This window comes from Dermacentor albipictus, chromosome 1 (genome assembly GCF_038994185.2).
Source record: "Dermacentor albipictus isolate Rhodes 1998 colony chromosome 1, USDA_Dalb.pri_finalv2, whole genome shotgun sequence".
NCBI lineage: Eukaryota > Metazoa > Arthropoda > Arachnida > Ixodida > Ixodidae > Dermacentor > Dermacentor albipictus.
This window is the reverse complement of record NC_091821.1, coordinates 444369298-444393619: the sequence shown is the minus strand read 5'-3', so window position 1 is coordinate 444393619 and position 24322 is coordinate 444369298.

The window sequence follows — 24322 nt, the reverse complement described above, 5'->3', positions numbered from 1 at the left end:
GAGTAATTCTAGAATATATAACTTTTTCAGCTGTTATGGAAAAATGCGGAAGTACTGATATTGGTCTGTAGCTAGAAGTACAGTCAAGAGGGCCACCTTTATGCAGAACTGAAACCCCAGCAACTTTCATTTTTCCTGGAAATATTTATCTCAACAAAATAGTATAAATATTAAGTAATATTAAATATCTAACACGATGTCCCACACTCGTAAACATAATTTGAGTCGCTGGTGTGGAGAAAAATGTTGGAGATTCTAAGTACAGGCATCTGCAAGATGGTGGTGGTGGTGGTGGTGGTGGTGATGTTGAAGCAGGCGGGGTTAGCCTGGCATACATAGCCGGCAATTGTTCCGCCTGATCCTCCTTCGAGTTCAGATCAGTGGTGTGTCACCAGGTGTCGATGAGCCCCGTGTCTCCCAGGAAGTCTATCAGAAGTCGTTGCGCTCTCTTCCTCAATGCCGCGGGCCCTCCGGGGAAAACAACATCTTCAAAGGTCCTGTGCGTGAGACCGCTTTTTTGTAGGTTGTCGACCATTACTTTTCGTTCCGTGTCAAACTGAGGGCACAGCCAAATGAAATGTTCGATGTCGCCAATGTCACCACAGAAAACACAGAGTGGGGAAGCGCGAAGCCCAGTCTTGAATAACCAAGCTGGGGTGTACGCGGAGTCGGTCCTGATGCGGTATAAAAGCGTCGCTTGTTCACGTGTAAATCCATGAGTCACACAGGATTCGTGTGGATTCTTGAACATCTCTCTAAAGTGAAGGCGGATTGCACCCTTAGGGTTTCGAAAAGCTTTTGGAGCTTTCACTTTTGGGACAGATGTCAGCGCTAGGCGTGCCAGAGCGTCAGCTTCCTCGTTCCCATCAATTCCTACGTGTGATGGAATCCACTGAAACCTTATGTTAAATCCTTTGCTCGTTAGGTCGTCGATCAGTGCCAGAGACTGCCTTGTAAATTTCTCTAGAGGTAGGCCCCGATGTAATCTCTGCAATGCTGACTTGGAATCCGTCAGCACCACGACATCTCGTGCAGAAAAGGCCCGTAGTTTCCGCAAAGCCGCGGTGATTGCGGCACTTTCGACTGTTGTAGAGGAAACTACGCGATCCAGTCGGCCAGACCATGACACATCAAGGGATGGTATGCAGAATGCCGCTGCACAGCTATCTGTTTGTGCGCACACCGAACCGTCTGTGTACACTCGTAGATGGCTTTGAAACACAGTGCTCAAGTGGTCCAGCAAAATGAACTTGGCTTCGGCAGTTGAAATGGTGCGTTTCGTCGGTAGGTGGGGTACATTGAGGCTGCAGGTAACGTCCGGAAAAGACCATGGCGGGTCAAGGCGACTTCGTTTAGGCCATTCCAATCCTAAAAATCGGAAGGTGTTCAGCGCCGCATGGAAATGTGAGCGAGTTCTTGCTCTTAGCCGCCGGAGAAGCGCCGTGCCTGCCCGTGACTCGTCCAGCCTTAATAGCTGCGTCAGCAAGGCCTGAGATGCCAAGAGGCGGAGTGGAAGAGACTCTGCCTCATTAGTGACTTTCTTGTTGTTAGCCGCCGTTGGAACTCCCATCGCCAAGCGAAGTCCCTTTCTGTGCACTGCCTCCAGGCGCTCGAATTGACTCGATGACGGTGATATCAGAGGGAGCTGATAGAGAATGCGGCTTGTTATCAGTGCAGCGTTCAGTTTAAGCATGGATATAGGATTGTTACCCCAACGTATACCTGCCAATCGACGAAGTGCGTTGATTCTTTGCACTGATGCAGCCACAACACTTTCGACCGCACCACGCCATAGCAGCTTGTTGTCGATGGTGACGCCCAGGAATCGAACATGAGTTGCACGAAGAATTGAATGCCCTCTGATATTCAGCGTCAGACGTGTTGACTTGCGTCTCACTCCCGGGAAAAGCATGAAGGCCGATTTTTCTGCTGATAAAGATAGGCCAAGCGTCGATAAGTGGCGATCGATAGTGGAGATTGCGGCCTGGGCTATTCGGGCCAAACGTTTGTGCTGGTACCCCGAGATCCAAATGCAGATGTCATCTGCGTAGATGGACATTTTAACTGCCGTCCGACCTACTTTCAGGGCATTTGGAAGGCTGGCCATGGCAACGTTAAAAAGCAAGGGGGATAGGACACTTCCTTGTGGGACGCCGAGGGAAATTCGTCGCTTGTCACTCATTATACTTCCGAGCTTAACTTGGACACATCGATCCCTGAGAAATTCATGGACGAATCGAAGAGCATTTCCCGAGACGCCCATGGCTCGGAGTCCGTTGATGATGCCTGTATGAAGCACACAGTCGTATGCCTTGGCAACGTCCATAAAGATGGCGAGTGTGGAAAGGCCGTCTGCGCGATGGTGCTCGATATGGCTCAGTAGATCCAAGACACTGTCCTGGGCACTCAACCGTGGACGAAATCCAATCATACATGATGGCAGTCTATTTCCTTGCTCGAGATACCATGTTAACCTCGTACATATTAGTCTTTCCATCAACTTTGATGCGCATGATGTTAGCGATACTGGCCGGTATGAGGTGAGGTTTGCAGGATCCTTTCCCGACTTGAGCACTGGCACCACCCATGCTGTCTTCCATGCTTCTGGGATCTCTCCTGTGCTCCAGACGTGATTAAATATGTCCAGAAGTGCTTGTTTTCGCTCATATGGCAGATTTGTCAGCATCTGATTGCTGATCGAATCGGGACCCACAGCACAGCGTCTTCTTAATTTGCTAAGCGCCAAATTCAACTCACGAAAGGTGAACGGCGTATCCATGGTATGCGATGCTTCAGACAATAGAGGGTTCCATACTCCTGCTGATCTGCCAGATGTGTAGACGTCTGCAAAATCTTCTGCAAGGGTTTGCAAATCTTTTCCTTGCTTTAAAGCCAGTGCTTCGAATGGCCTGGGCAGGCGAGTCTTTCCGGATAGGCTATTCATTACTCCCCATATCCTTGTCATGGGAGTAAACGCCGATAAACTCTCACAGAAGGCAGCCCATTGAACTCGTCTTAACCTTTTTGTGTGACGACGGATGACAGCGTTTATCCTGTTGAATTCAGTTTTCGCAGATGGATTGCCTGTTTTTCTCATTAGTTTCCGCTCCACTCTCCTACGCGCTGCGCAGAGGTTCTTTAGTTTCAAATCAGGAGTAGGGAAATGATCTGGCAGCTTCAACATTGAGGTAGCCACTCTTTTGCTCCGCAGCATATCTGCGAACAGCTCACCAGGGGATTCGTCCAATGCTTCTCTGTATGTGTCCCAGCGGGTCACAGCACAGAATTGTCGTCCAGCAGTGTGAAATCCGGTGATGTTCGTGAAGATCGGAAAGTGGTCACTGCCCATCCTGTCTGGGGCCGTTGTTGACGATACGACAAGGTCTGGAGAATGGATAACGAGGTCTATGGCACTCCATGAATCTGGTGGCCTGAAGAAAGTCGGTTTGCCATCGTTCGCGATACATAAGTCAGCAGCATCCGCGGCTGTGACAAGTTCCTTGCCTCGGGAATCTGCAGTCTTATCTCCCCAAAGCGAATGATGTGCGTTAAAGTCGCCACAGATTATTATAGGAGAGGGGCAACGAATGCAAAGGTCCCTTATGAACGCCTCCATGGAGACCTTCCTGCGCGGACTTATGTACACCGACACCACACTGAGTTTTCGTTTTCCTAGGCACACTTGCACAGCGGCGACTTCCAAGAAGGTAGAACAAAGGTCTTGCACTGGTAAGGTGACGTGAGGTATTTCTCGCCTGATGTATATCATCGCACTTCCATTCGCAAATGATGGTATACTCGGATTTCCGTGTCTGATGTACCCTGGGATCGTCCTTCCAGTTGGGAGACCGGCCTCCGAGAGTGCTAGAATTGGTATAGGTATGTCTCGAAGGAAAAGGCTGAGTTCAGAAAGACGCTGTAGAATACCGGCGCAGTTCCATTGCATTATTAAGGGCACTTTTGGACGACGGAATGGACCAAGTGGGCGAGACATTGCCATTATGCTACTGAGTGTATGTGGAAGTAGAGCAGAGTATTACTGACTCAAGAGCCAGCACTGCTTCCAGCATATCCTTCGTCGAACTAGCAGGCATCTTCGCAACGTGGGAACGTAGTGCCGTGAACAAAGCGCGTATCACATGCTGGCAGTTTTCCTGCTGACTGTTGCCAAGTGGTACTTGAGGTCGGTTTACTGCGGCCGCATAGGTGCGTTTTTCGGGCTCTTTTCGAACAGGTTTCTCAGCCGCTGAGACCGTTTGCGTTGGCTCAGTAACTTCATTTATCGGTGTGAGACGCGGGAAGTGGGATGCGTATTCTGTTTCCAAATCAGGCAGTTGTGGCGCTCTGGATGTCTTCTTCGTGTTCGATGGCGCGCTTGCACTCTTTGGACCCAGAACAAACAACTTATTTCTTCGCTGAGCAGCTGTCCGCGCAGGGCATCGACCGTAGCTAGCAGGATGATCACCGCCGCCATTTGCACACACAAAGTTGTCTTTACTAGCACACGTCTTAAAGTCATGAGGTCCCCCACAGCGCTTGCACCTCTGTTCCCCACGACAGTACTTAGCGATATGTCCGAAGCGCTGACACTTAAAACAGCGTGGTGGTGTCTCCACGTAGTCGACAAGCTCGTGTCTTGTGAAACCAAGGTTGATCTTCTCCGGGCGTTCAGAATTTGGAGCAAATGTGAGAACCACCGTGTTAGTGCGCCTTGACTCCCACTCACATGACGAGGTTTGGACCCGACGGATGAGTCTTCTTGCATGGAACACGCCCTGAGGTCTCAGGTAGGTGAGTAGCTCTTCATCCGAGTACCATTTAGGGACTCCTCTAACAATGCACGTATTTTTCATGTAACTGTGTGGGACACGGGCAGATATGACTATGCCGCCGATTTTCTTGGTCTCTAGAAGGACGTTGGCTTGTCCTTCTGTCTCTACATCTAAGAGCAATGCACCCTGTGCTGTGAAGTGGCTCTTCACTGGCGCTCCACCGAGAATCCTTTCAATCTCAGAATACAGGACAATAGGGTTTACTTGCCTTAAATCATCTCTTTCGGATGCTGCAGTGATTAACACTGGAATGCCCTCCGCCCTGTCTTTACGATGGCGCACAATTCGGAAACCACCCTCGTCCATGTCCAGGTCTGAAGGGTTTGCCACGTTGTCGTCGTCGATGATAGTTGACTCGTCTTCAGATTCACCAGTGTCTTGTCGCTTGCAGTCAGGCTGGCTTGTACAAACCAGCTGGCGTTTCTGACCCGGTGTCGGCCCTTGGGAGGTCATGGCGGGGTGCTCGTCGGTGCCAGCTTGGTTCCTTCTAGCACCTTGTGAGGCGGCGGGTGGGGCAGCACCCGTCGGTCTCCGATACGGAAGGTACCTTTTCGAGTCGACAGACGTCTTGAACCGTTCTGACAAGTAATATTACCAGAAAATAACGATAAATGTAGGCAGAGCTACTCAGACAGGCTAGCAGCAGATTCGTCGTCTTCTTCTTCCTCTTCAGAGCATCTGCAAGACTATTTTAGGGGCACTAGCTTTTCTTCTGGAACCCAGTTTCAAAACTATTAGTACTTGGTGAATTAAACAAATAACAAAAAAAACTGGTTTATATAACACTGCTCCTCATATTTTTTTGTTTCATGTGAAATTATATTGCTATTAGGCAAGCAGAGGGAGGTTTTTCTACTTATAGCTCAAACCTACATGGAAGGGATCTAAGAGCATATGGAATTTGGCGTACAGAAAAAGGAATACGGGGAGTGATGTGCTGGTAAAATATATATTCATCCTGCAGATATTTTCAGTGTTTCTAATATTCAAAGAGCAACATACGAAGAATAACCAGAGACCAGAAGGCTAGCTAGGCCTTGTCGAGTTGGTTATCGTAGACAAGGGGGGAGGAATCAAACAGAGAGAGACGAATGTGAGTAGGATCAGTCACAGGCATTCGAGAAGACGCAGTTTATGTATGTCAAGCTGTCGAATCTGTTAACTCGTGGTACTAGGGAAGTGATGGACCAGTTTTCTGGACTGCCGACGGGCTTGGTCAGCCTCCGAGAACCTCAGATTCGGTATATAACGGGTTATCTAACAGCCCTCTTCATGCCGAAAAGTCTGGTGTTGCTCTGTGAAGAGGAAACTGTCACACGATGCATTCAATGGAGTTCTCACGGTCTTCAAAAAGCGCATATAGGCGAGATAGCCATGTCTAAGCGATCGTGGTATGAATCACGGGAAGTTGTTCCAACGCAAAGCGGACAAAGGCGTGTAGCGTCATAGCATGCTAGATGTAGCGGTAATGCTAATCGCAATGACCTGTCGAGGCTGTACAACCATCGATCGTGGCATTTTGTGGAGTATTGCTGTGTGTCAGCATGCTATTGCGCGTAAGATGACGAAACATTCGGGAGCGTCAAACAATATTTGTTGTATAAAATGTGCCAGTGCTTCAAAGAGCGCACATAATCTGCAACCTCATGAACAAGGCGGTTCAATACAATGGCGCAATGTAAGCTAAATCCTGGACAACGACATTAAAATTGAGAAGGAAAGAACAAGATTTTGTTAATAGCAGGATATTTTAGTAATCAAAATCGCTGCAGAGAGAACTTTTCCAGGGAAAAGACAGGGCTTCGAAAACGAGAGTCACAGAAATATTCCTACGCTAAAGAAAGCGGCGGCTTTGTATAGAAACAGTAAAGTTTACAATTACGTGGGCGGTGATCAAACTTTCAAAACTACCCTTACGTATTCTGTTCAAACATTTCAGCTTCATATTCCTGAGCGTACATATTCAAATGGGGGGAAATGCGTGCACTGCCAACATACGCAGAATGCAGCTCACGAAAAATGAATGAATACTTTTTTTTCTAATCTGAGAAGTTTCAACTGCCTTCGTCATCTGCTCATAATTTATATCGGCTGAAAGAGGCTGAAACTACCCTCCTACTCTGACAGCCTAAATTTTCTAAGGGTACATCTGGTTTAATAAAATAATTACCTCAACCATTTTTGATAAACTGATAAGCACAGCGGCAACTTCTTAATTGTCCTCAACAGCAAACAGTAAAATTGGAAACAGTGTTGTACCATCTTCTTAAGTTTTGCTGGCTCAGCGCGCAAAAAAAAACCCATGCATTTTCTTAACTGTGCAAGGGTGAAAGGACAGTTACGTCAATCATTTTTCTTCTTCCCAGACTAAGACCAGTCAACAAGGCTTGGTAAGGAGGCCTAGAATTCACAACGCGGCTATTTGGACCCTTTGGTTCTATAAACGGGTGGCGAGAAAAAACGCGCAAATCAAATGGTGACAGGCATCTAATATTCTATAAACACCCTCTTTTGCCAAGGAAGATCACTCCGAGAAAAGTGATGCCATCGGGCAAAAAGGGTTGTCTCACATCCGCTATCCATGTCTGAGTTCCGCTGGCTAACACTCACAAGGGGCTAGAGGCGAGATGATAGACAAAGAACGCTTGTCTTTAAAAGGGTATTGTTACAGGAGACACTTAGGAAACAGTATTTCAATGTGGGAGGGGCCTACCGTCTAGGACGTCCGGTACTCATGTTACTGAGGGATGCTTTTGAAACCATACAACTACCCCTACAAAAAATTATTGACGCAGGCGTCTTTTTTCAAAAATTCCAATCAACATGCGTAACCAAGATATATGCTGGGAGAAACCATCGTATTTATTTATTTAAGTGTACACTGAGCTATGAAGTTGAGCTGAAATTGTAGGCGCCTTTTCAGATGTTTTATAACCACTTATTTGTTTAGGAAAAGAAGTGTGAAATTTTCACCTAAACAATATAATACATTCGCTTTAGGGTACAGCAAGTTTCTTTCAACGAACCTAATGTTTCATTTATTATGATTGGTTCAGCCGTGCTTACCAAGTAGGTGTCGCTCGCGTTAGCCCAGCTTGTGACTCTTGAGGTAAATAATTGCCTGAAAGGTTCCCACACAATTAACCTGAAAATATGAAGGAGAAAGTAAATTAACCGAGCTAAAATACCAGGTATCCTCCCCAAATCCGCAGAAAGTACCACAACACCTAGCAGAAGAATTTTCGCCTGAGCTGATCATTATGAACAGCCTAAGGTCGACGACGAAAAAGAAAATACAGTCACAAGAAGGCAATGTGAAAAAGCTTGAAGGTGTTCAAATAAAAGAAGGACGAGCTCGTTCATTTTTTAGCAAGATTGGTCCACCACGTAATACAAGTAGCCTCTTTCCGGCGTTCCTATTTCATGCCCAAAAGAATCTTGGTCTTTCATTTGGTTCATAAAGCCTCAAAAACTTGGGTTGCAATTGTTATCTCCTCTTCGCTCTCTCCTCCATTTATCCCACAGAAGATGCTGTAATCAAACGTGGAAATAAAAGAAACCATAGCAGCATGAACTTTACTCTTTACCCCTTTCTGTGCGTGTTTATTGTAGCATGTTGTTTCTGGTTGTACGGAGATAAGCGGCATACATCTAGCACGAAATGAAGCACAACACGAGAACACCGTTAAGCTTCTTCCAGGCGATGCGCAAAACGGGGATGCCACGTGTACGAAAGCTTAAGATTGCAGATTTGATGTATAAGAAACTGCCTTATCACGGCTGACTTAAACGCTTAGTGAAGCTTAGACATACGTCTCGGGTCATGCGCCCTTACTTTGTTTTCTTTTTCTTTTTTCTCTCTGTACGCCTTCGGTAGAGTGACGCTGTTTCATGCAGAGTTCACAAAACATGTCCTTCATGTTGTCCTCCTGCGATCACCACCTCCTCAGTGCTGTTTTACTTGGAAAACTAAACATGTCTCATCGTGTACTTCTAGAATATACAGCCCAGTCATATTCCCCGGAGCTTGTGCCTGAACATCTGAAGTCAATTCTCTATGTAGACATGAATGCCGAAGTTTTATACAATCAATAAAAAACACAAATTATTCATGCATTCCTTAGAAGTTATTGAAGCTTGCAAATACCGAAAGACAGTGAACGAAAAAGAAGCCGTTTTTATCAGGATAATGATGGCTCGGCGGTTGTGGCTTAGTGGCTATGGCGCCGCACTGCTGAGCATGAATTCGTTGGATTCGTCGCGGGCCTGGCGGCGGCATTGGGCGGAGTGGAAAACGCTCGTGCGTGGTGCTTAAAATTATTTTCGTGCCCTGGTTTCCTACTTTAAACTCAAGAGAATATTTTTGCCTTGCATGTAGGCGCTTTCAACCAGTGAATACATTTCTTCCGTGTGTGCTGTTTCCATTTATTCATTTTTTTTTACTTTTCTGCCCTAACATTTTAATGCTACTGCTGTTCAATTAGCATTACAGGTCAGACCGATCCCGTAGGTCATGTAACAAACGAGCAATAATTGGAAGGTTTCCACGTACAAACGCAAACAGGATGAACTCACGACAGTAATCACTGGCAATGGTGTTGTGCTGCGGAGCTTCACGTCGCAGGTTTGGTCAAGGCAGCAGCTGGCGCTTTCGTTTATCCGCTCTGCAAGCGTTTCATCGGTATTGGGTTTGGTTTCTACGGGCCAGCTGGGGTTGCCACCAGCTTCTAATGCAGGAGGCCCTAACCCATCTTGCCGGCCATCATGCAGGTCCTACGAAAGTGGGGTTGACACTTATGACCCCTGCGAGCAATCGGTTACATTTGAGTCGTGTAAGAACTCTCTTGTATGGCCTCGATTACCTTGATAAAGGGGTTGCGCGGTTTGAGATATGTCTCAGAAATATTTTTGCTGTCGTTTTTAACTCTCCTACAACCTTATTTTTCAATCTTCTCTCCCATGTAATGTAGCGGACAAGGGGCTATATGAACAGTCCATCAGGAATATCTCTGTTTCAATTATATTTGCTAGATTATTATGTCCGGCATGTTGGCACATAGCCTAACAAGTTCTTTGCGAAAAGACGAACGCCAGGTCCTTTTTTGGGGGGTTACGCTGTGGACACATCTATGAGATGGTGTGGCCGATTTAATATTGGCCAAAGAGTATGTTGCACTAATGCCATGTAATGGAACATAGTTTATTGATTCAGAATGAAGCAGGATCCCACCTTCTGTCCCACTGTGCTTCAAGCGGCTGCATACCCCATTTTAATAGCACGCGGCTGCTAGGTAAAAGGCGGGATGCGTCTGCTCGATAATTCCTAGAAGCCTTTCGCAAAAGGAAAAAACGATGATTGCTGCATTAGCGTACCGTCAGTTTCTCACAAAAAAAGCAAATTTCAAATTTTCGATTCGGTTCGCTGATAATTTTTCATGCTTATGATAACTGTCTTGCAATTTCAGCTATTTTCAGCTTTTCTGCACCTGTAGCCAATGTAACGGTTGTGCGCATGTACTACCTTCTTTACCTATATAATGGGTGTTTCCTAGAATAAGATTAGTTGCGAGTTCAGCGCTTTTCCTGTCTCCTCTTATTTCTTCCGGTAACCTAATCCTTGGGCCACACATGCTTCTTTAGAGTTAATAAATATCATTTTTCTTTCCTAAGAAATAAAAAGTGGTAAAAGTGGGAATCGGAGCAGCTTTAAGGACGTTTTGACGAAATATAGGCATTGCCTAAATATTTTGCAATAAAAGCGCTCATGTGGCTCTGAAACACGTCTTCAACATAAGGAAAAAGCGTAGTCGATCTGTGGCCGATGCTCCGGTGAACATGTCAGCTAAACATTGTACATGCAGCAGGGAGCTTACAATCTAGTTTAAAAAAAAAATGCATCAGCTCGGTGTCGTAAGGGCCCATCGGTAGTGCAAAAAGTGCCGGCAGCCACGTACTCCGAGTAGCTCGTTTCCATCACTCAGTACTGTACGCTTTCCGTGCGTCACTTGTAGTCCTGGAAGAGCCAGAAAACCACGTTTTTACTTCTGCGGTTAAAGCCCCTAGGGAAATACTTTGCTTGACCTCCTGTGACAGCAACCCTAGCCAAAACCATTGATGCCAATGTTTATATAGACGCACTACGCGGACACTCGTGTCATAAAAGGAGTTGCATGGTCCATGCGAGAATAATTTTGGTGTAAGTAGCTCCAATAATGCATTGCCTTAAGGGAACGTATTGCAGAATCACTGTACCCTAGGCGAACTAAGTTTCCTGTTCTAAATTAACAGGAGCGGTGAAGATATTTTTGACTACAGCCAGGAAGTATATATTGATTCAAAAGCCTCCAAAATGCAGGTACCGGAGGCCGTTTTAAAAAAACAAAACAGAAAACAACGTTCCATGTAACCGCATGGTGAGTGAAATAACTAAAAGTAAAGATTGCATAATTATTCATAATCAGAATTGAAACCCGAGCTCGAAGCAAATGAACGAGTTCATTCATTGAGGCAAAACATCACACAACAGGAGAAACGATTATTTATCACTGCTAACGGAACAAGGCACATTTTGCACTGATATTCGTCCGCAACTAAGGGTACTGACTCTACTCTAGTGATAAAAGATGGTTCCGAGTTGTTTGGACGGTCGTCGACGTTGAATGAAACGTAGACGAAATATACAGCACAATATTTCAACGAGGGAAAGAAAAGAGGAATAAAGAAATAAAGGAAAAAATTTGCCGACGATTAACATACGCCCTAATGGAAATTTGTGCGCCGCTCTATTCGTGTTTTCATTTCGCCAGTCAATATTATTTTTCTATTTTGATTATATGGGTACACAGTTTATATTTGGTAAAAAACGCTGTAAGTAGCGTAGCTGGCGCGGGCGATTTGTCTTGTGTGGCACATCGCGAATGGAGGGAAGTGTGGAGCGACTGCCCCGGTAACCGGGAGATGGTGAGAGGCAGAGCGTGAATGACGCGTGGGCACAATTCACAGCAGCTGCCATGCAGCTCCTGCTGCGCTTTGTTTCCAGGCGGACGACGTGCGCTACTCTGACACCATATCGTAGCCATCACCGCCGCACATCCCGTCTTGCGTGGCACAACGCTTTCCTTCGCCCGCTTTCGTTCCACCAACGACGATATCTGCCCTTCGTCGCGGCGAAATCGGGCCACCAACGTAAGCGGCGACAACACGCAAAGAAGCGTCAAGTCGAGCCTTACTTGTACGCTCGTTATCGGCGCTTGCAGCAGCAGTGATTCCCGTGCCGCACGCAGGTACGGTGGACTGACTTCAGAAGTTGTAGCTCCGGACGAGCGTAGCCCCCCCCCCCCCCCTTCGCCTCGGAAGCGCAGATTGCATCGCCCACGCAGGGGCAGATGCCGTGGTGGTGGCAACCAACTCAGCGCACGCGCAGGCAGTCTCTACACCTCCACTTTCCTCCTCACGCGTTCTTCTTTAGTCTAACGATGCGCTCAGCACTCTCTCGGTTACGAGGTATAACGCCGCGGACGCAAAACGCAAGAACGGGCGTCTAAGACCTGGGCTCTAAAGCAGTGAACAATCGCTTGTTCTCGCATGCAGGATGTCGTCATCGAAAGCAGTCGGCCACCAAGACTATTTGCTGATTGCGATTTGGTGATAACAACCTCATTAATCCATCATTACTAATATTTAGCTATATAAATAGAAAATATATATGTCAGTAAATCCTATATGCCAGTGATCTCAAAAAGACAGAAGTATTATTTCCTCTGTGCACTGCGAGTAGCTGCTTCTGCTGCGCGTGTCCTCCGAGACAGCAATGGTGTCACGGCAGTCACGGGGTGCCACAACGAGCCCCATCGTCGCCTCGACATTAAACTTTTGGCCGGGGCTTTGACGTTTTGGCATTCCGCTGTGTAGCTTGCAGCGAGCCAGCAGAGACGAAAGAGGAGGGAAAACCCAGTATTTATGCGATATTTGCAACTACGGTTGAAGGATTCGAAATTAAAAAAAAAAATTCGACATGAGCTTGGCGGTACGCATGCTTCAATAATGAGCCCATTCTTTGATTAGGTCGAAAAAGTGTTTCTAGGCCTCCTTAACGTCAATCTAATCTGTTACATATCACTTGATTGCCGAAATCTCGTTCTGAACACTGCGGAAGTTTATACAGCGCTAAACGACCGCTCTAGGGAAACGGCAGCCGCCAGGAGAATCATGTTTCATACGCTATGCGAGGGTTTTCTTATCTGCTCGTTACAGTTTGTAAAGTGACTATGGCTCCGCGAGGGCACATTTAGCAGCCGCAGTATATGTCAAGCTGGAAGAGACAAGCGCTTGTCTTGTCTCTCCTTCTCCGTATATGTTCTTATTTGAGCTTCTCATCAAGTGGCTAGTTTCGATGTGCAGCTGGACATACGCAACATCGGCTCCGGCGTATGTCGAGCTGGTGATGTGTCACTTGCGATGTGCCGGAATAGATAACTTGGGCTACTGGATATGAAAAATTGGGCATGTCCCACTGAGCACGTACCCGAATACACCTGGTAGGCCATTGAACAAGTGCTACTGAGCACGTTCCACTGGGTATGTGCCTAAAGAACCAACTTAGGTCATTGTGTACCCGCAATTGGGCTCGTACACTGTGCGTGTACAAGAACGGACCGTTTGGACAACTGGATATGTGCAATAAGCATGTTTCCCTGAGTATGTGCCCGAGCAGACAACTTCAGCCATTGGGTATGTCTAAGTGGGAATGTGGCACTAGTTGTCCAATCTTCAATATGGTTGTTTAATATTGAGTAGGTGCCCGGATAGGCAAAGTCAACAAGAGGCGCTAGAAGTGAAATCGGTAACACAAAATTGAAGAAGAAATTACAAAAAAGGTTAAAAAAATTGGTATCAAAAGCATCTGACTCGGTTGAAGGAAGTGAAATGGGCGAAATTGGACCATAGCGTTCATCGAGTGAAGAAGCTTGAGCCGGCTACATAAATTGCGGTCGGCTACAACAGAAGTGAAAAATGTGGCAATACTATGTGTTGCTGCATTACATCAATGCTTATCTCACTAAAGCCGATATTTATAGGGAAATACGTTTTCCAGGAATCATTTTCGCTTGTTGCTGTCGCACCAGCAGCACATATAGGTGACTGTCCATGGTTGCGAGATCGCTTTGGCGTTACGCGGCTAAGCAAGAAGGTGTGGGATCACATCGTAGCCTCGGAAGCGGCATTTATTTGGGTGCGAAATCAGAACACACTCGTTTGTAACGTACATTTGGGGTGCGATCTTGTACGCGTTCCAAAATAGAACGGAGGCGGTCCGTTCTTTACGTCACGAAATAGGCGGTCCGTTCCGCTGCGTTCATCCGCTAGCAGACGACACGGAATGATTGACAGCAGCAACACGTCACAATTGACGTCATGGCGTTCGTCACAGTTCAAATTGACCAATCATGTGCGGCTCGGTGGAACAGACCGCCTCCGTTCTATTTTGGAACGCGTACAAGATCGCACCCCAAGGTGTACGTTAGGGAACCCACTGGGTAAAGTTTATCGGCAGTTCCCTACCACGGCTTCCCTCGCAATGATATCCCAGTATTGGCACGCAAAACCACATAATATTTTTAGAACGTATGAGTGAAAATTGATAACATGGGCTTTTCGGCGGCAATAAAACACACACAAAAAAAAGATAAGAAAACACCTCCTTCAAGGAAAGCATGCCAATATTTGCTTTAGCAGAAGGGCTGTGGAAGTGTTGCAGGAAGCGTTGCGGAAGTTAAACTGGATGGCATTTTGTTCTTTTTTAAGATTCATGTTCAAAGGCGAACTGCTTTCCAAACTCATCACTTTCGCCCCGTATTTGTGTAAGACTTAGGCTGAGAGACGCCAAGAGAACAGGATTGTTCTTTATCACCAATGTTTGAGGAGGCATTATTTCTTGCGAAGAAGCTACGGGGCAAACAATATGGAGTGAAAATATTTCGATTATACGAACTTAGACAGTGCTTTTCGATTGCACAAGGTCAACTTAGGAAGGAAAACTGAGTTTTAGTTTTCTATCAAAACACTCGAAAACTGCAGTGAGCTTCAGCATTGCCCAAAAAAGCAGAAGAATAATAAAGCAAGCATAGTCAGTAAAGTGTATTTAGAACGGCAAAGCCTAGAGATCTCAGGCTTTTGCAGGTTATACTGCCTTTGTATAAACACATGGCTATGTACTTGAACTTACAGCGCTATATTCTCTTTTTTTATATGCACTGCAGCGTTATATAACGGTAATGCGCTCAAACTACAAAGACTTGACGAAGCGTGTTTCTTTATACACATAATAACGCTTTTGCATATAACCTAAAGAAGCAAAGACATTTTCTGAAATTCTAACACCACATTACACACTTGGGTCGGCATGCCTACGACTACAAGAATTGAGCTCTAAGGACGAAGACAGTGCTTAGAGCTCTACTACGTTTAAAGAGTCGCTGCTGAAGAATCGATAGAGCCTTAGCCTGTTTCCATCTTGTGCAGGCAGGCCATCAGCCACAAGAAACTTGAGGGGCGCCTTGTGAAGTTACACGTCCACTGGGGGACGCCGGGCTGCTGCACTGCGCGCGCTCGCTGGCTCCGCGAAGGCTGCTTAACGGGGTCGCTTCATTTGGCCTGCTCACGTTTTTTTTAATGGCCTGAATTAGAAGGTTCGTAGTACTGCATGTACACATATAATAATCTAAACCATTACACCCAGCAAACTCCAGAGTAATCGCCGTCGGAACCTCGCCCAATTTTGATTGCTCAGGACGTCGGCCGCTGCCCATCACTTGCGTGTGCGTCGTGGATTTCTTGTCACGAATGTTTCGTGGCTGCAGCGCTATTAGTATGGTTCGCCTGCCCTCTTTCGATGACTAACTGCACCACTTGGCCTTCGGTGCGCCACGTGGCCGCTGCAGTACAGTGCTTGCATGTATGTGCAGCGCGCCATGTGTGGGTGGTCGCATGCTCGTTTGGCCACATAAATTGCAATAAATTTGCCATGCAGCTTCTTGAGCATATCGCGGAAGGCGTTTGATAGTATGTAATGTGGCATTAGGCGATTGAGCCATGGATCAGCAGTTTGCAAGCCGGATCGGCTCGGACAGGATGAAGTGCGAGAACGCCTGCCGTAGTTGCTCAGTGGCTATGGTGTTGGGCTGCTGAGTACGAGGTCACGGTGTCGAATATAGGCTACGGCGGCCGCATTTCGATGGGAGCAAAAGCACTCGTGTACTTAGATTTATTTCCAGGTTAAAGAACTCCAGGAGGTCGAAATTTCCGGAGTCGTCTCATACGGCGAATCTCATAATCAGAAAGTGGTTCCGGCACGTTAAACCCCATAATTTTTGTTAAGTTCGAAAACAATAATTGTGCGACTGAGAGTGAGAGCCAAGGTTTCCTTGAGATTTTGTGAATGCTTCATTTACAAACGCATGATTCCCAGTTTGTCGTCAAAATAAAGTGACGCAGGACCAGAGTATAACAATAAATCATTGGACTTGCAGAGTCATTTTCAGTAGAGCAAACAGACTACACTCGCACCGAAGCGTTGTCGTCTACATTTTAATGCGTACCGCTGACCGCCAAATCCACGTTTGCGGCGGTAATGAAATGTCTAAAGCGTCTGGCAGAAGGAGGGACAAAATTAATGGACAAATGGGACAAAGTTACGTAGAGCCGTGCTGCAGTGCTAACCGACATTAAATGATTAAAATTGATTATTTCCACCGTGACTCCGCACGGCCCCCACAAGTTAGACGGCTCGATGTTGACCGGCGCTTCGTTTCTGGCTGCTGCCTTGAGTATTGGGCGCAGTTCGCCGCAGACATTAGTCCAGGGATATAGATTATAATATCACTAAAAAAACAGGCTGCACCATTTGCCAAACATAATTACATTGTTATTTTCAATATATTTTGCCCTGTAAACGCGTCATATTTATTTCAATCTAAGACAAGAAGGTTGATAAGTTTGGGCTGGCCGACACTCGACCGAATAAGCAGCTGGAATGATATACAGACGAGGACAACGAAATGGACGCACAAAAATGTTTGCAACAGAGATTTTATGCTTTTAATTATTTTTATTTGATAAAAGTGTATTTTTATTCTTACACTGATAAATTGACGTCTTCCGAACTGATTTCATTCGTCTGAAAGTGCGCAGAACAAATAAATAATGACAGAACTCATTTCGCGATGACTGTTGACGATAATGCGAATAACATTGCACCAATGTAACGACATGTTGCATTCGTGAAGTCACGTTTGTTTAACATGTTTAGTGATTAAGTGTGAGGGATATCTCACCTTTAATACATGCACATATACAATGCCGTCTCACTTTTCTATGGCATTGGCTTTCCGAGGTAACCAGGAGCCCATACATCGTTACCTAAGCAAGTAGACAAATTGGGTCACTCGGTCAGCGTAAGAGCTATATTGATAGATATATAAGCTCAAAGTGGTTGAAGTAAACAAAGTTTACTAGTTCCATTTATATAGTCAAATTACGCTCTCCTAAGGAAACAAGTTTACGGTACAAAAGTAGTAATGAGATTGATTTTGAACAAAATTGCGTTGAGCATGCTTCACTGATTGGATACACAAAAGACCGTGGAGTATATTGAGTATGAGATCAACCACGTGCAATATTGTAATTGTAACATTAGCATTGAAAGCTGACTATATATATATATATATATATATATATATATATATATATATATATATATATATATATATATATATATATATATATATATATATATATATATATATATATAGCTGCAATGGCGGCTTGAGGAGGCATGGCAGTGCTGTCTACATTTTGTTTTGCGGGGCCTACTTCTCGGTGGAAAAAAACAAATTAACTTGTCCCGCTCGAGTTTTGTTGCACCAACTCGTCTACTGCACCGGCTCACATCGCATCTTATATAGAGAACACACATGTGTTAAAATGCATCATAAAAAAGTGAAACTATTCGGCGCAATAGGGCGTCGCAGTCTATCCTGAATACACCCATCTATATTAATCGCCCTCATTGTATAACGGCATGCATTGCACTGGTGTCCCTTGAGCGTTCTGCATGAATTCAGATCAATGGACTCACTAAGAATTCAAACTACGTGCCATGTGCATGTGTCCTTAGTGCCGTGACACATGTGTTCCTTTGATGTTTAGAAAAAATCAACATTACAATGAAATAATTGAAAAAATCACACTTTTCTAGTCACTAACATAGCATGCGTGCCAGCTTTATTTTTTTTATTTGAACAACCACATAGATAATGCATAATATTTAGTGAAAAGGCAGTAAAAATGAAGTTACTGATGAAATCTTATAAGGTTAATACCACATCATTTGCCATTCCTTTACCATGGCTACGCGTAAGAGAGTTCTCACGATATGCCAGTGGTAAATGCGATAATACAATCTCGTCATATCTCAGTACGCATCGCCTCGAGAGAACGCTATAAAGCCTGCACCATTTCCTATTCATAATTATTCGTGGATGAAAGCAAACTAGCTCTGACTTCACATTTTCCTATCGTAATGAATTTGTTTATATCTTTTTCAAGTATTTTTTTGAGTGATGTGGATGCGTAATTTTCATCAACTAATGTTTTTCGCCACGGGATGTAGTCGCGCTTCAACCGCAACCACAATTGATGTCGCTGCTCATTGGTTTGAAACAGCATTTCAGCCTCGCCTTCGCGATGGTGTGAATTGACTTTGTATATAGGACCATATAAAGCAAACAGGCAATGAAACGAAAAAAAAAACATACGGGTATTTACCTGTGGTTCAAACTGAAATGTAAAAAAATGAATAAACAAAAGAGGGACAACGGAAAGATAACTTATTGCCAAATTATTACGCGTACGATGCTCTACAAAATATGCTACAGCGGCTGTCATCAATCTTCCCCTAACTACATCTATAAGTAGATTTAGCATCTAGTGTTAGATCTAGTGTTTGCCAAGGCCATTCAGAACAATGGCGGGCGGATGTGGAAGACCATTTTTCGCCCTATGGCGTCATGTAACAGATGATCTTCGGAGAATAGACATGCGGTTAATAAACCCTCACATGCTGCTTAATCGCCGCTAGGCTGCCGGATTCGAGGTAACTGCTATGAATGAGCGAGAATGGAAACGTAGGGGCTTGTTTTTTGGCAATCAGGGTCATATAAATCAAAAAGAAAATGAAGCCAAGGAAACAGTAGGGGTAGTTAGCTGGTGGTTGAAATTAAAATGCACAAAACAATGAAGAAAAAAAGGGGAAACAGGACGAAATGATACCTTGTGGCCCGGTGGGAACTGAACCCATATATATATATATATATATAAATTTATATATATGCGTGTTTGTGTGTGTGTGTGTGTGTGTTTGTGAGCGCCACCAAGTGACCACATAGAAGCTAAATCTAAAATTTGGGTGCAAATACAAGGTCGCTTAGTCGACGCACGCTGGCAAATAAACTTTGAGGCCGCGCCTCCTTTGAAATCTGCGTAGACTGTGGTTTACGCACTCGGCAGGCTCTTCAATGACTGAGTCGTGAGAGTGGACCGCTATGGCTGAGGTTACATGGAAGGTGCATTAAGGAATTAATGTTTGTTGGCCTCCAATTTCTTCTATTTCTAAAGTCAACACTAGAAAAATAGAAGCAGCATTTTGCTGCGCGAGTGCGCCGTGAGAGCGCAAGCAAACGAATCAAAATACAGCTATTTTAGAGGGATTTGCCTTAGTCGGACACGACTAAGGCAAGTCGCCAGGCTGATTTCACTAGAGCGCCGCTCACAGCGCCATCATCAGTCAAATACGAAACTATACGAATACGAATAATCTAAGCTAGCTGTAGAATACCACTTTTTACATCAATTCCTCGAGTGTTCAGCGGGCACACGTAGTCACTCTCCCTTTTGCATTGGACCCTTCAATATTTTAAAGCGAAAGCATTTTTTGCACAATTACGAGTAAATTCATCGGCGTCGGCGGCGTGACCGACCGATGGTCCTAGAAATGTCCGACGGTGCAAACAGTAAAAAAAAAGAAAGAATGCTCGGAATCACATCAGATTCCTCAGGCAGGTTCCTGTAAACAATGTAAGTTAATGACTTTTAAAGGAACGTTTGGTACATTATGGGTTGAGTGCCAAACGAGCGCACTTCTGCTACGCCAAAGTGGCTCCACAGTTATGGCAGTCTAAAGGTGTCACAGCCTAGTACGTGCGGCATTGCTCCCGCCTCGTGGCAGCCATCTGGCTGACTAAACATGGTACCTAGTGTGCGCATAAAGTTAGGTACGTGATGGCGCAATCAATAGGGAGGAGGTGGGCCTTGACTGTATAAACTGAGTGCGCTGCCAAGCCTGCGTCACTTGCTCTCCAGATTTAATCAGTGCTGTGTGTCCTGTGATGGACTCTCGACGCCACGTGATGAGTGCATAAAATGAGCGCGTCTGGGGCCAATATATACGCAAACACACACAGAGCAGAATTAATGTATTCAGATAACATTAGTCCAACACATTTCGCCGAAGGGAGTCTAATGCTTTCTCTTTCCCTGACGTAAGCAATCTTAAATGTCTCTGCCGATCTTTGTTTTTTTTTGCTATTTTTTGGTATCGTACTGGGCACTAGCTAATTTTTGGCATCAAGGTTCAAGCAATTTTGGCATCAACATATTCAAGCTGACAATTTAAAGCGCACCTAAAGCAGAAATTCTAAATTTATATGCATGTTATAAATAATAGACTTCCTCCTAAAGGTCAGTACTGTGTCTTAACCCATCCTAGAGTGGGAGGCTATAATAATTAAAAAAAACCCAGCAAGAGGAAAAATCACACACGATTTCATTGGCGCTAAGCGTGAACAGCTGCAAGCTACGAGGCAATATCAGCCTTTATATTGGTTGATGCACTTATATACACCACCCAAATATTTAGAACATTCGCATTTCATTCGTTTTTGTGGAAATCGGAAACAATTAATATTTGTACTTCTGCTGCTTCAAAACAATTAGCAATGCCAGCGCACGCATCTTCGGGGCGTCGTTCGAAACTTGGACTCCACCCCTGTCACGGTGATATTGCAGTCTAGGATGCAAATCATTCGTGGCAACTCGCTGCCGCTCCAGTGAAGAACATCGGCTTTGAAGCGCCTTAGAGTTCACATAACTAACTTTATCGGAGGGACGGATAGGAAAGCCTGAGTTCCTTCGCGCTAGAGTAAAATATTTTGTTAAATTCCATCTTCTATGGTATGCCGAAAGAACGAATCGTTTGCTATGCCGCTCGCCGCTCTCCTGTTTTCACTGCGGAGAGATTTTGATCAATAACAATTTATCGAATACTTCGCTTATGGGTGTCCCCTTGTTCTGCTATTTTTTTTGCGATGATGGCTCCTCCTGTTACTGCAGTGTTGCTCGGCCAGACCAAATTCATTCATAGATGGCAACACTGCGTGCTTTAATGCATAACAGTAGCGCTTATCTCGACATTGGCGGATATTACCTCATTGATGGGCAGAAAGTACAGTCTAGGTGTATGCACCAGCACAACACGATGTACCGAGACACTTGAGAATCCCCTTCAAGCTAACAGATGCTGAAGAGGGATAATAAATTGTATAAGTAAACACCCTTACATCTTCACTGGCTGCGTATACAATATATTTGCTCACTTACAGGCCTTATGAGGAGAACCAGAAAATAGAAGAACGAAAAGCGAGTAACGACTTTGGCCTAAATTTATCTCGCCTACTCACTTCACATTATGGGTTTTGACAGCATTTGTTGGGGTCTACTTAGCTGTTTACCGGTAAAAAGTAACTACACTGTATTTAAAAAAAATAACGTATAACTACAATTTGAAGTGTGGCTGGCGAGGTGAACTGTATGTTTTTATCCTAATAGACAAAATGAACATTTCCATAACTAAGCGTAATCAACATACCAACATATAAGAACACGTGAAGGCATAGACGTCCTCTAACTGAGCTCAAATGACGGACACTTTTCATGCCGTAATAGTGGAACTTGGATGAACAAAGATGACCATAATACACAAGGTCTGGTACGCGTCAAGTCAGCTATCTCTGCCTGAAAATAAATATTGAAGCTTTACGTGCCCAAACGATGATGTGGTTTTGAGGCACGCCATAGTGGGGAAATGTAAGTAAACGGGTGTTTTCGCATTTCTCTGCCATCTAAATGGGGTCGCCATGGCCAGGATTCAATCCCGTGACGCGTCCTTAGCAGCCCAACACCACATGCACTAATCAAACATGGCGGGTACTTCCTGCAGGCTTTACGTGTACAAGAACTCAGTCGTTCTTTCGGTGGAATACGTGTCATTGTCATTTGGAGGCAATTGCTTTACTATTGAAGACACTGCATGTCCCTTTCTGTTTCATGATGCTTCCTCAAAAGATCCAGCCGCTCGAAAGAAAAACAGACTGTCAGCGCCACCAGTGTCTGCGATGCAATATTTAAACACCGAATCATGAGCAACTAGCCGTTTAGTCATTCTAAATTTCGGACAATTTTTGTAATTACCCACTGCGGTATCTCAGTGTTCATGCCGGACGCTGCAGCCGCATTCCAATAAGGTGAAATGCAAACACTTTCGTTTAGCGCGGATTGTTTGATCGTCAGAATGAATTCGTAGTTACCCACTACGGCATGCATAATACGAGATCGTGATTGTTCACCCAATTCCCAGCAACATCTTTGAACAGGTTGCAGAATTCGGAAATCATTTGTTCCTAGTTTGTGTGATGAAACCCACTAGGCGTCCACTTTTTTTGCGAACTACGAAGCTTCTATTTCACGTATAAAGATTACTCTATACCACTGCAATGGACGCGTCACTGGCGTCGCCTTTTATATGTAAACAGAAAGTTAGCCTAAGAGCTATACATTTCCCTAGAAAGCTTCAGGAATCAGACGTATTATTGACGGCTAACCTATGCACTGTATGACAATGTACACTTCGTATCACAGAGAAGACACTGATACTTACGTGGCATTGGTGGAATGCTTGAAAGAAGGTGCTTAGAATTTATCACTTTAATGTACTTTCTTTGTCTGAACAGATAGCCATTAAAGGACGTGAGTCTTTTTAGAATTCCCGAATAACATTCTTGAATGGGGGGCAAAAAGCTACAGTTCCTTCCTTCCTTGCAGTCACATAAAGGGAGTCTTTATGGCAAGTTCGTATTCATTAGACGTATTCACTGTTATTCCTAATCCGTGCGTTCTCTAAAACAATGACTAGCTAATTGCTGACTTCCTTCGGCAAATTACGAATTTTATGTTTGAATGGTTTCCCTTCAACGTAACATGGTAGTGAGCCGAGGTGCTCTTTAGACTGACCCTCAGTGACGGACTCATCCGGCTTTTAATTTCGGCGGCAGCTAGCTATCTACCTTTCAAGGGGCTTTCATAAATTTTGTGTGTTCGAAGTAGCTGCCGACGATTCAAATGCTTTTGTGCTTCTTTGAATTCACTCCACATATTCGTCGCTCAGCTCAAGGGGAGAGAGACAGTGTATTTCACTGTGTTGCATGAAGTCATCGCTGGAGGCGTGTTGTCATTAGAAATGTGGCACAGCTCTGCCGTTTTTGTTGCTCAGTTTATGGGGTGCAAGAGGCGCTTAGTGCATTGTACTTCGCACTACGAAGGCGTTTCAGACTTTAGCAAGGCCCTACACAAGCTTTTTTTCTCCCCGTAAGTGTACATGTCTTACGCGATACAACGAATAAAGCGACTGCTATAAGATTGCGCAGTAATTTTTGTTTGATAATTTGTTTCTTAGTTTCAACAATGCTAGCACTAAGCTCATTTTTTTTCTGTTTTGTCTTCGATCCCTTGAATTACACATGTGTCTCATCACTAATGCCTTTTGATGTCTATCGTTTTTTTCCAATAACAAATACATTAGATTTTTTTTAAATTAAGCAAAATATTTATTTTAGAAAACACGTAAGTTTATTTTACCAACTCATCTCTCGCAAATGATCTTTGACAGAACGCTACCGCAGCAGCGACAGGGAAAATTTCAACTTGTCTACATAATAATACGCGAAAAAAAAAAACAACTGACTCAATAGAATTCAATTCGGACGCCACAAGATTTTTAGGCAGTAGTGCATACTTTGCATGCATAAACTATTTTTTTAACAAGCAACGTCGACAGTATAAGGTCTTTTCCCTGTGCCAACGTCATCTGCACGCATAAATTTCGCTCTCGCAAGTCACCACGATGGTGCTCGGGGACAGTAAGCCTAAGGAGATGTGCATCACGTTGATATATTTAGCTGGCTTGTTCAATGCGTGCGCGTTATTTGTGCTAGCCGATGGTTTGAGAATCACTGTACGGATGTCATTGGTCAGCGCATCCTATCCACCAGTAAGGTTAACTGAAGGTTAATATGACTCAAAAGAAAAGTGCCAATAATCAT